This window comes from Polypterus senegalus, unplaced genomic scaffold (genome assembly GCF_016835505.1).
Source record: "Polypterus senegalus isolate Bchr_013 unplaced genomic scaffold, ASM1683550v1 scaffold_3749, whole genome shotgun sequence".
Lineage (NCBI taxonomy): Eukaryota > Metazoa > Chordata > Cladistia > Polypteriformes > Polypteridae > Polypterus > Polypterus senegalus.
In genome coordinates, this window is record NW_024385275.1 from 10,149 (window position 1) to 23,021 (window position 12,873).

General features: G+C 38.4%; 1 pseudogene; it reads left to right on the forward strand.

Moving 5' to 3' along the window:
- Nucleotides 1-7,570: 7,570 nt before the first annotated feature.
- LOC120522262 lies at nt 7,571-12,071 on the forward strand (annotated as a pseudogene).
- Nucleotides 12,072-12,873: the final 802 nt, after the last annotated feature.

Here is a 12,873-nt window from a genome sequence, read left to right on the forward strand (position 1 = left end):
AAATAACGAGTACACTTCAGGGTCACAGTGCCCTCCATGAAGTTTGGTTCAAAGACACATTTGCCTTGATTTCCTCCTCTGCCTCACAGTTTAAAATTACAAATCAGACAATTCAGATGTGATCAAAGTGCACTGCAGACCTTCATTAAAGGGGATTTGCATACATTTCAGTGCCACCATGTAGATATGACAACACTTTATCTACACGGCACCATCATGTTTGGACACAGCAATGTCAGGTCTATTATAGCCGTCATATTTAGGGCTTTGTTGGATATCCTCACTGGACTTGAACTGCACATCAGGAGCTTCATTCTGTTAAGTTGTTATATTCTATATCTTATATATGTGCTCCTATTTGTGGGATTACAGGACTGCATCCCGACTGGGAGTAGGACATTCAGGGTTTGAGGAGAGTGGGTTTGTAGGAGGTTACTCGTGATGGGTGTGTTTAATGGGAGAGAAGAATAAAAAGTATGTGGCTAACATCAAAGGTGTTGTGTTGTTATTAAAGTTTAACATTCGAAGTTAGAGGATGGCTGCTAATTATAGAATCCTGACTGCAATTGACAAGAGAAAGGCACGAGAGCTGGAAAAATGAAGATTTAATATGGACACGGGTTACTGAACTTAGAAATAAAAAACACGCACTTGGGGTTGGACTGTTGCTTACAGGGACAGCATTGAGATGTCAATTTGAGCAGAAGACCTGAACAAAGATGAAGGTGCGACTATTCTGATAGAAAGGCTTGATGTTGTGTTTAAAGGAGAAAAAGGATCATATCTATGAGGATATTCAGATTGTACAGAGTTAAAAGGGAGAGTGCAGTTTCTATGGTGGATTATATCATCGATTTGCAGCAGAGATACTCCTGATGGGTAATTCCACGTCAAATCGTCACACTTTTGGACCTCATTATCACAGATTTTAATGAAACTACATTTTCTGGAGATGTTCATGACATTAAAAGGTAGCTTTACTAAAAAAAATGGCCAATTTTAAAGTATAGGATTTTTTGGTATTCAAATTTTAATATTATAATCACTCATAACATGGTCATTTTTAAATTTTGGGGATAGCATAGTCTTTTCACAAACTGCAGAGCTGGAAAAGAGCTTTAAAACGACATGAGAACCATTTCTCATCAACTTATACAGGTGCCGGTCATAAAATTAGAATATCATGACAAAGTTGATTTATTTCAGTAATTTCATTCAAAAGTGAAACTTGTATATTAGATTCATCTATTACACACAGACTGATGTATTTCAAATGTTTATTTCTTTTAATTTTGATGATTATAACTGACAACTAATGAAAGTCCCAAATTCAGTATCTCGGAAAATTAGAATAACAATTAAGACCAATGCAACAAAAAGGATTTTTAGAAATGTTGGCCAACTGAAAGGTATGAACATGAAAAGTCTGAGCAGGTACAGCACTCAATATTTAGTTGGGGCTCCTTTGGCCTGGATTACTGCAGCAATGCGGCGTGGCATGGAGTCGATCAGTCTGTGGCACTGCTCAGGTGTTATGAGAGCCCATGTTGCTCTGATAGTGGCCTTCAGGTCTTCTGAATTGTTGGGTCTGGCGTATTGCATCTTCCTCTTCACAATACCCCATAGATTTTCTATGGGGTTAAGGTTAGCGAGTTTGCTAGCTAATCAAGAACAGGGATACCATGGTCCTTAAACCAGGTACTGGTAGCTTTGGCACTGTGTGCAGGTGCCAGGTCCTGTTATAAAATGAAATCTGCATCTCCATAAAGTTCGTCAACAGCAGGAAGCATGAAGTGCTCTAAAACTTTCTGGTAAACGGCTGCGTTGACCTTGGACCTCAGAAAACACAATGGACCAATACCAGCAGATGACATGGCACCCCAAACCATCACTGACTGTGGAAACTTTACACTGGACCTCAAGCAATGTGGATTCTGTGCCTCTCCTCTCTTCCTCCAGACTCTGGGACCTTGATTTCCAAAGGAAATGTAAAATTTACTTTCATCAAAAAACATAACTTTGGACCACTCAGCAGCAGTCCAGGCGAGACGCTTCTGATGCTGTCTCTTGTTCAAGAGTGGCTTGACACAAGGAATGCGACAGCTGAAACCCGTGTCTTGCATACTTCTGTGCCTGGTGGTTCTTGAAGCACTGACTCCAGCTGCGGGCCACTCTTTGTGAATCTCCCCCACAGTTTTGTTTCACAATCCTCTCCAGGTTACAAGCGGTTATCCCTATTGCTTGTACACTTTTTTCTACCACATCTTGTCCTTCCCATCGCCTCTCTATTAATGTGCTTGGACACAGAGCTCTGTGAACAGCCAGCCTCTTTAGCAATGACCTTTTGTTTCTTGCCCTCCTTGTGCCAGGTGTCAATGGTCGTCTTTTGGACAACTGTCAAGTCAGCAGTCTTCCTCATGATTGTGTAGCCTACAGAACGAGACCGAGAGACCATTTAAAGGCTTTTGCAGGTATTTTGAGTTAATTAGCTGATTAGAGTGTGGCACCAGGTGTCTTCAATATTGAACCTTTTCACAATATTCTAATTTTCTGAGATACTGAATTTGGGACTTTCATTAGTTGTCAGTTATAATCATCAAAATTAAAAGAAATAAACATTTGAAATACATCAGTCTGTGTGTAATGAATGAATCTAATATACAAGTTGCACTTTTTGAATGGAATTACTGAAATAAATCAACTTTGTCATGATATTCTAATTTTATGACCGACACTTGTATTTAGGTTGAAATAGCAAATCAAAGTCTTAATCCAGCACAGCGTTCAAACTTTGTTATCTTAAATCTCTTTATTATTGCTGATTCAAGACACGCGTGCAATTTCAGTTCCATGGGTCACTCAGATGACCAAACCAGCAGGCCAAGTCTCATTAAATTCTGTGACGATGAGGTCCCTAAGTGTGATGACGTGACATGGAGTGACCTGCATGTGTAGATATAACATGGCTACCCTGATGCTGTGTGAGCTTTTAAGCTGCTGGACACGGCGTGTTTAGATACAAATAAAAGGCAGCTGGCATTAACAGCATGGATGGCACTTACTTTTGTTTCAGTGGAACTGGCACTAATAACAATTTTTGCAGTAAATTCAAGTCTTGCAACAATGGGCATTACTGTCACACTATAAATTTATATTCATCCACCTACTAAGGCTAAAAGTGCAGGAAAACTGAATGCTCAGAAATATCTGTGTGGTCTCACAGTCGCAGCACTTCACTGGTACAATAAAGTAAAGGAGATTACGCCAAAGACAGCTGGAGAAGTTTCACAAGTGGACACCACAGTTTATAACTGGCTGGATGAAGATGGAATGACAGAATTAACACAGGAAAATGGATTTTATATTTAAAAACGGAAATGTGCGGAATTTAGAGACTGAACGGTCGACTGTTACAAATCTTCCCAATATATTAAAACAATTGAATACTCTGTAGTTCTATCAGTCAGATACTATTTTGCAGTTTGTTGTTTTTCAAGTGAATGCAACTCTTTGTAGAAATTCAGTAGCACCTCTATCTATTTGTGCGCGTCTTTCCTGTATGTTTTCTTATTAAAGACACGAGAAATAGCTATCTCCATGAGACAGAATTGTCAAGGCGAGCAAAATCAGATACCCCAAATGTCTAAAAAACTAAGAAACACAAGCTTAACTGCAGAATTGAGGGTACAACAGTATGCCGGCGACTTTTATGAATTTGGACAACAACTTTTTTGCAAGTTTTGCCAGCACACCATAGACTCGACATGAGAAGATACTTGCAATGACTGCATCAAATCTAAAACCCACCTCAAGAAAAAGGAGAAATTAAGATCAATAGGTGTTCATCTTCAGGTAACAACAGCGGAAACAACAAAATCGTCAGATGGAAGACGCCAGTTTGTGGAGGACTTTGTGGCCTTGTGTGCGGAGTTGGACGTACTGCTTGAAAAAATTATGAATATGTGTCCTTTCTTTATTAAGCATTGTAAACAGGGAGGCGTGCTTCCAGAAACTGTGAGCAGTTCTTGTCAAACTCATTGGCCCGTGTCTTTGAACAACATATGGAGGATGTTCTTTGAAAGACTCGTGGCAAGAAAATTTATGTTGTAGTTGATGAAAGCACAGATAGCCGAGAGCACCGCGTCCTCAACACAGTCTCAGGGCCGGCACAAGAGGGTGTTGTCACAAGGCTGAGACATACTCAAAGAAGGTTTGGGGCAGCCACCCGTATATTCTGGTATCCTGGCTGCAAAGTCGTTTTTTATCATAACAACAGCACTGATGTGCATACAAACGAGTCCAAGACAAGACTGAGGGTAAGGGAAAAAAGGGCAGGCTTTTAAAGGGGAAGACAGGAAGTGAGGTCATGGGAATGGGCACGTGTTCATCACTCATTGGATCAGGCCGGACGTGACATTGGGGGCCAGCGCCGGTTAGTTCTGTCTCCATTGGTTCGGTCCCGGAAGTGATGTCACGAGAGCCAGGTGGAGTCTCCCAGGGATGGTCTACAGGGAAGTGAGAAAAAGAGTCAGTGCACTCTGCCACAGCCCGGCATGCCTCAGAACTGCCTTCACTCAAGCCCTTTAGCTGCCTCCCATGCACATGTGTGTGACAGTGTGCAGATTGTGCATCGCATAAGGGCGCTAAGCTACAGAGGGCACCAAAAGGTGATGGAAAAAGCCCACAACAAATAAAATGTATTACTTTTTCATGTGAGGCTTTTTCCTGTTGTGTGCATTATTGCTAGAACTGCACCAAAATATGGAGCATCAATGTTGTAACAAAGATGTTCTGAATTAGCTGGTTTACTGGAATCAATAAAATGAGAGCACAAATGTTACTGTATGCTGGTGTTTGTTTCTGGGGTATTTAAAGGGGTTTTCCCAGCAGATGCAGTTTTGTGATAATATTGGCTGACTCCATGGCTGGTGATTATGAAGAAAGAAAGAAAGAAAGAAAGAAAGAAAGAAAGAAAGAAAGAAAGAAAGAAAGAAAGAAAGTAGGGTCGAGGCTCGGCTCTCAGAGCCATCGAGGGCTGCCTTGTTGTATTGGTACCCTTTCTTGGAAATGGGATAATTAATTGTCAGTGATGCTGCAAAAATTTCACTTGAAACAGTTAGTTAATTTAGTATCATTCAAGTTTATAATTTATTTTCTTTGTCTATGAAATGTTGGAACATTTTATTTAAATATTTAAAACAATTAACTTTAAAACCATTGCCCAATATAAAATTGGAAAGCAAAATCGACACAATTAGACCCTTAAAATTACAAACAAAAGAAATATATCTTGCTTTAAAAGAAACTTCAAATGATACAACAAAAGATATGGATACAAGATTTCAGGCCAACACATTCATTTCAAAGTTAACTCATTTTAAATGTATATGTTCTCTTTTTAAGTGGCACAATATTTTGAGTAAAATGAATGCCATTAGAAAAATGTTTCAAAGTCCTGATTTAAACTTAAATAAAGCTCTTGAAATTTTAAAAAAGCTTAAACATTACTTGAATGATTTCAGGACAGATGAATTATTTGAATCGATAATAAAAGGTGCAGAACAAATTTCAGAAGAAATAGATGTTGAACCAACATTTTAGGATAATGTAAGAGAGCGAAGAAGAAACACAAGTTTTGATTACGAATCGAAAGACAAATGCGTTAGAGATTCAAAATTAACTTTTAAAACTTTTTTATTTAATAATTGGTTCAGCCATAATATCGATAATTAAACGATTTCAACGTTTATAGAAGTACAATGATACGTTTAAAGTTATATCGCAAGTAAGTTTGTTGTCGAATTGGGATGAAAGTGAAATCCTAAAACATCGCAAGGATTTGAATCTAAAATGAAGAGATGAAACAGACGGTCAACCTGTTTTCGAAGAATTAAAATCTTTACTGGATTATCTTTTTCTGGATAAAAATATCACAGTGAAAGATGTACTGAATTTTATATACAATAATAATTTAATTGATTAATTTCCAAATGCATCTCATTAAGAATGTATTTGTCACTGCCGGTTACAATTGCGTCTTTAGAAAGAAGTTTTTCTAAATTAAAAATTATAAAAAATTACTTATAATCATCATTGAACCATGAACAGTTGTCAAATTTGTCAATAATTGCAATAGAAAATGAAGAATTAGATAAATTAGACATAAGTAACATCTTCGAAAGGTTTGCCAGTGCAAAGGCTAAAAAAATCACTAATCAGTTTTCTATGTCAAAGACTGTTAATACCGGTTAAATATAATTTAATTGGTCACATGATTTACAGTAAATAAATAAATATCCCATACCATTAGAACTGCCTATAAAATAATTACCAAACAGCCGAATCAGTGCCGGCGCTGATATGTAAGACGACTTTGTGCAGAAACTGATTTGGCGCCCATCATAAGAATTCCTACTAGTTTTCCAAACTACTTTACTGTTTTACAATTCAATTTTCTTATTCAATCAATACTGAGGCAACAGGATCTTGAATCAAATTTAATAATAAATCCTGCATCTTAAATGAAAACAATGAAGAACTGTTGATACATATGACACAATATTGTAAGAAAAAATTCCAAAACACATTTTAACAATATAATAAAATAATTACAAAAATTTATTATGGCACTTTTTCAGAAAAGGAAACCCACATTTATATTATTGTTGTACAAAACCGCAAGTTTGCAATTACGGGATTGTCATAAAATACAAGATAAGCTTTTACGATTGGGTGCGCGTCTAATACCAAATATTGTCTCTGTTTTTTTTAATAAAGTGGTACGTGTATTAAAGTTTTATTCGAAACAAAAAATGTACATATGAAGCAGCCTGAAACATTACTTTATAACGCCTCAACTCGAACGGTAAGACATATTTTGATCAAAAGCAACAATTAAACCTCCTTACTATTTGACGTATACGCTTTAAAGAAAATTAAGCGTTGTATAAAAATGTTGCACGTTTTATCTAATCTTTTTCTATATATAAAGTTGCTATTTTACAATATATCTTTGACACAATGTATCAGACAAAGGCAATGCACAATAACAATAATGAATTGTCAGCAACTGCCTGCATTGTCGTTTCAGTCCTTCTCTTAACTACATCAACTGAAGTGTGTAGTGTTAATACAAATTACAAAATATAACTAGAGAGTTAAGAGTCAGAGAGACTCTCACAAATAAAGAGCTCAATGCCTTTGAGTGTGTTGAGGCTTCACAAAGCCTCCTTTAACTTCTCCGGTCTGCTCAGCGCTTCGACCGCCTTGACGGTTCATTAGCCAGTGCGCATGTCTGCTTGGTGTTTCCAATCCTTATTCATTGAGCTCCGTTTGAAGAACATGAGGCATCAGCAGAGTTCAAAAACTCGACAGAATTGACAGGCGAAACGAATGTTTGTGGATGATCAATATACTTACAAAAAATAAATCTTTCATCTGTGAAAAATAATAACAGAAAATAGGTAACTATACACAAAATAATCATTACTTTTATTAATAAAATGGGGTTTACCCTTTTATTGATTATCCTTATATATAATTTGATATTATCCGTATGTATGGTGTTCGCATCAATACCTCGACTCAATACAAGTTAGAACCATGCAATGCCTCTATAATTAGAAAATCTCAGATCTAAAATGAGTGACGATTGCCACGCAGCCAGAAGAGCAGCGGCCGCGGAACGAATGCGTAGGAAACAAAGTCACATGACTGACAAGGAACGTAGACTTGCTAATGCGACCAGACGTACACAACATGCATAACAAACGGATGAGCAGCGTGCGGCTACAAATGCTACTAACGCTGAAAGAAATCGTGCCAGCCGTGCACAAGCGACTGAAGAAGCTGAAGCAGCCGCAAATGCAGCACGGGTTGAAAGAAATCGAGCAGCCCGTGCCTTGTGGTGTGAAAATGCTCAGCAGCACGGCATTGCCATGTGCAATCACACAGATATTATTGAGAACGAAGTTCTCTGGCGCATTTGACAAACTGTGCAAACATTGCAACTCATTGAACTTTACCTGTGAGAGCAAGCAAGGTGGAGAATACAATTGCTGTCATAAAGGTCGAGTTCAAATTAACCCTTACAGATACCCTGACAGGTTTAAGAACCTGTTGACATATTTAGACCCAAACTCCAAGCACTTCTTGGAAAATATCAGAAAGTACAACAGTGCATTAGTCTGTGCATCCATGGGCACACAGATATCCCTGCCTCCAGGCCATGTTCCATATTGTTACAGAATACATGGTCAAATATACCATCAATCTGGACCCTTGCACCCCGGAGAGGGTGAAACACCAAAATTTGCTCAAATCTATATATTAGACCCAGACGAAGCAGCTGATCAAAGAATGTCATTATTGACAAACAGCGGTTGCGAATATAAATGCATTAGAGAGTTGAGTGCTTTCATGATTCAAAATAACCCGTATGCTCAAGCATACAAAATGATGTTTGAAGTTGAACAAGAAGAAGAGCAAAGGGCGTTAGCTGAAGAACGTCAACCAAAGCAAATTAGCATGTCATTAATAAACGCTCACAAGGACAGTCAAAGAAGATACAATGCTCCCCGCTATAACGAGGTAGCAATTATCTTTCAGAGTGGAGATGGTGCACCACCTTTCGAAAGGGATTTCAGAGTGCAGTCCAGATCAACAAACGCATTTCAGTGTGTGAGTATTCTTCATTCTGGGTTAGATGCAATGATATATCCACTACTCATTCCCATTGCAGAACCAGGATGGACTACTAATATAAAACAATATGGAAATGGGAAAAATGTAACCCAGCTAATGTATTACTTTTACCTTCTTCACGAAAGGCCGGAGTTTTATCCCCTTTCTATGCAGGCAAACTTAGTCAGCAATATATTGTAGACGCCTATTGTAAAGTTGAGGCAAATAGGCTTTACTACATTGAACAGCACCAAAAAGACTTGAGGTGTGAGAACTACACAGCACTGCATGACTACATTGTGAATCGTGCAGAGAATTTGGGACTTAAGCCTGGAAGGAAGGTAATACTGCCTTCAAGCTTTGCTGGAAGCCCTAGACCAATGCAAATGCATTATCAAGATTCCATGGCAATAATTAGAAAAGATGGAAAGCCTGATTTGTTTATAACAATGACGTGCAATCCTAAATGGAAAGAAATCACTGAAAATTTAAAGAATGGCCAGAAACCAGAGTTCAGACCGGACTTGGTAGTCCGAGTATTTAAGCTCAAGCTAAAAGAGTTATTAGATGACATAACCAAGAAACATATTCTTGGAAAAACGACAGCTCATGTGCATGTTATCGAGTTCCAAAAAGGGGATTGCCACATTCACATATTCTGATTGTTCTGGAAGCAGATGACAAAGCCAGATCTGCTGAAGATGTGGACAAATTTGTATCGGCAGAAATACCAGATCCAAAATTACATCCAAGACTTCATACAATTGTCATGAAACACATGGCGCATGGACCATGTGGTGACATAAATAAGACTTGCCAATGTATGGCATATGGAGAATGTACCAAGAAGTATCCCAAAGAGTTTAACAATGAAACAAATTGTAATGTAAATGGGTACCCGGTGTACAGAAGAACCAACACAGGAGTGGGATTTGCAGCAGGAAAATACTGTATGATATTGATAACAGATGGATCATCCCGTATAATCCATATCTGCTATTGAAATACAGCTTTCACATTAACGTTGAAGTGTGTGCTTCAATAAAAAGTGTCAAGTATTTATTTAAATACATTTATAAAGGGCACGATTGTGCAAATATAGAAATTCGCCAAAATGATGGCAGAGGCTCATTGGAACACAATAAAGTCAACCAATTTTTAGATTCCAGGTATACCAGTGCCCCCGAGGCAATTTGGAGAATATTCTCCTTTGACATGCACAAACAATCACATAGTGTTGAGAAATTGCCATTGCATTTACCTGGTGAACAGGTTTTATATTTCCAAGATGGAAATGAATCTGAAGCCCTGCAAGAAATGGATGACAAGCTCACAGCTTATTTCAAGCTGAACCAAGACGATGAAGATGCGAGGCATTACCTCTATACTGAAATACCTGAGCACTACACATACATTGTCAATTCTCAAGCTCAAGGAAAGAAACATATTTGGAAAAAAAGACAAGGGTCTTTTAATAAAATTGGAAGGATGTACACTGCTTCTCCAAGACAAGGCGACTTGTACTACCTCCGTTTGCTTCTACTTAATGTAAGAAAGGCAACATCTTTTGAATATCTAAGAACCTATGAATGTGTAGTATACCTGAAGCAAGGAACCTGCTTGCTGATGACACAGAGTGGGATAACACTCTTACTGAGACTTCCATATGCAAGATGCCATACGAAGTAAGGCAAATGTTTGCATTTTTTTGTGTCTTTTGTGAACCAAAGAACGCTAGGGTTCTGGGGGAAAGTCACAACGAGTCAATGATCGAAGACTTTACCTATAGAAGCTATGATACACAAAATGCTGAATATCAAGCCCTATTAGATATTCAGGAAACATTGCTTATCCATAGCAAAAATTTAGCTCACTATAGATTGTCGGAACCCCACCTGGCACGAGTTGGTACACTTTTGAGCCTGAGATCAATTTTCAAGCATCACGGGACATCGCATCCCAGAAAAAAGTGGAGCTTAATTCAATGCAAAGAGCTGCAATAAAATCAATAATGAAAGCAGTAAAGGATGATAAAGAGAAAGATAGGCTGTTCTTTTTGGATGGACCAGGTGGAAGTGGCAAAACTTTCACGTATGAAACACTGTACCATCATGTGACTGTGTGTCCACTGGAATAGCAGGCACTTTGTTACCCATGGGAGCTACATACCATTCAACTTTTAAGCTGCCAGTACCACTGCTTGACAACTCAAGTTCAAGTATGAAACCAACATCCCTAGCAGGACAATTGCTCAGGGAGACAAAAGTCATTCTTTGGGATAAGGTTACAATGACACCACATTATGCACTGAGAGCAGTAGATGAACTTTTACGTGATCTCATGAACAACAACAAACCTTTTGGTGGAAAGGTCATCATTCTCAGAGGTGACTTTCACCAAATACTTCCTGTCGTTAAGAAAGGAAACAGGGTGAAGATTGTTCAAGCTTCACTAAAAATGGGCAAACTGTGGCGAAAGTTTAAAACGCTTAAACTTTCAACCAACATGCGCCTTGCTCCAGGCCAAGTTGACCACCAAGAATGGTTACTCAAGCTTGGTGATGGAAAACTTACCAACGATTCAAACCTTGCTGAAGACATGATTGAAGTTCCACCACAATTTATCTAAAGTGGAAATTTGGTGGACTCGGTTTTCCGTAAAAGAATGAAAGTTGAAGATATGAAGAACTTTGCCAACCGTGCCATTCTTACTCCAAAGAATGACGATGTGCACAGAATAAATGCAGAAGTACTTAAACGTCTCGAAGGAGAAAGACGAACTTACTTGAGCGTTGACTCAATTATGTCTGACAATGAGGAAGACAATGCAAACTATCCTGTCGAGCTCTTAAATACTTTTACTCCATCTGGAATGCCAATTCATGAGTTGTATCTGAAAGTAAGTGGTATTATAATGCTCCTACGGAATTTGAACCCAAAAAGGGGTCTGTGCAATAGCACAAGATTAATTGTCAAAGGCTTGCATGCAAACTATATTTCTGCTGAAGTCCTGACAGGTAAAGCAGTTAGGAAACCAGCGCTTATACCGAGAATTGATCTCTCACCATTACAGACTGATCTACCCTTTCAACTGAAAAGGTGACAATTTCCTCTGACCTTGGCATTTGCAATAACCATTAATAAGTCACAAGGTCAGTCATTTGATGAGGTAAGAATTTACTTGCCACAGCCAGTATTTTAACATGGCCAATTATATGTTGCTTCTCAAGAGGAAAGAACAAGGACAAAATTAAAGTCAAAGTCATCGAGACACCTGCACAAGGTATGCTCGTTCAAGGGTCCAATCGAGTGTTCACTCAAAATTGTGTATATAACGAAATTTTTGATATGGACCACCAAGCAGAACATGGCCAGCAATCAGCCAATTAGACTGAGGTTTCAATGGACACCGAACCTTTCAATAATCCGATGTATATGGATTGGAATTCTATAGAAATGGTTGTTGAACCAATTGTTAACAGTCATCAGTCGGAGACTGGCACGACATGATCCACCACGCCAACATAATTATTACTCCGACTCTGATTAGAGTTGTAATATACGGTTTGTTTTGAAAATTTGTTTGCCAGAAAAAATCAAATGAGGTGCGTCAAAGAACTGAATTCACGTCTCGCAGCCCCGTTTTAAACAGGAAGCTCTTCATTACATCGGCCAAAAAGGTCTATTTTAGGCACAAATCAGTGCCATGAAAACAAAATCATTTCAGGGACTTAAAGAAACAAATAATTCTTAGCAGAGAAAGTATGGATTTCCCAGTCGCTAGTATATTAAAGAGAGCAGTGGCCACAGTGCGGACCCTAAGGGACACCACTTTTAATGTCACTAACTCGGAAAAGGTGCCCTGCACATTAACCTTTTGTTAGCAGAATTTAAACCAATTGGGCCCACTGCTCCCCGTCACACTTGTACCCAAACAGTCCCCAGACTGATGTTAACTTTTAATGTCTTTTAGATAAGAGTCTCCTTAGTGAGAAAATGTAAATATAGAAAAACAAAAATATATCTGGCAATAAAATCAAACACAGTTTACTGAGTATTAAAATAATTATATAAAAAATTAAAGAAAGGATTAAAATACACTTACAAAAAAAATCAGAGCAGGAGTCCAGAAGGACCACCAAACACCAAAACATAAAGCAGACCCACCAGACAGGACAGAGCCCAGTGTTGG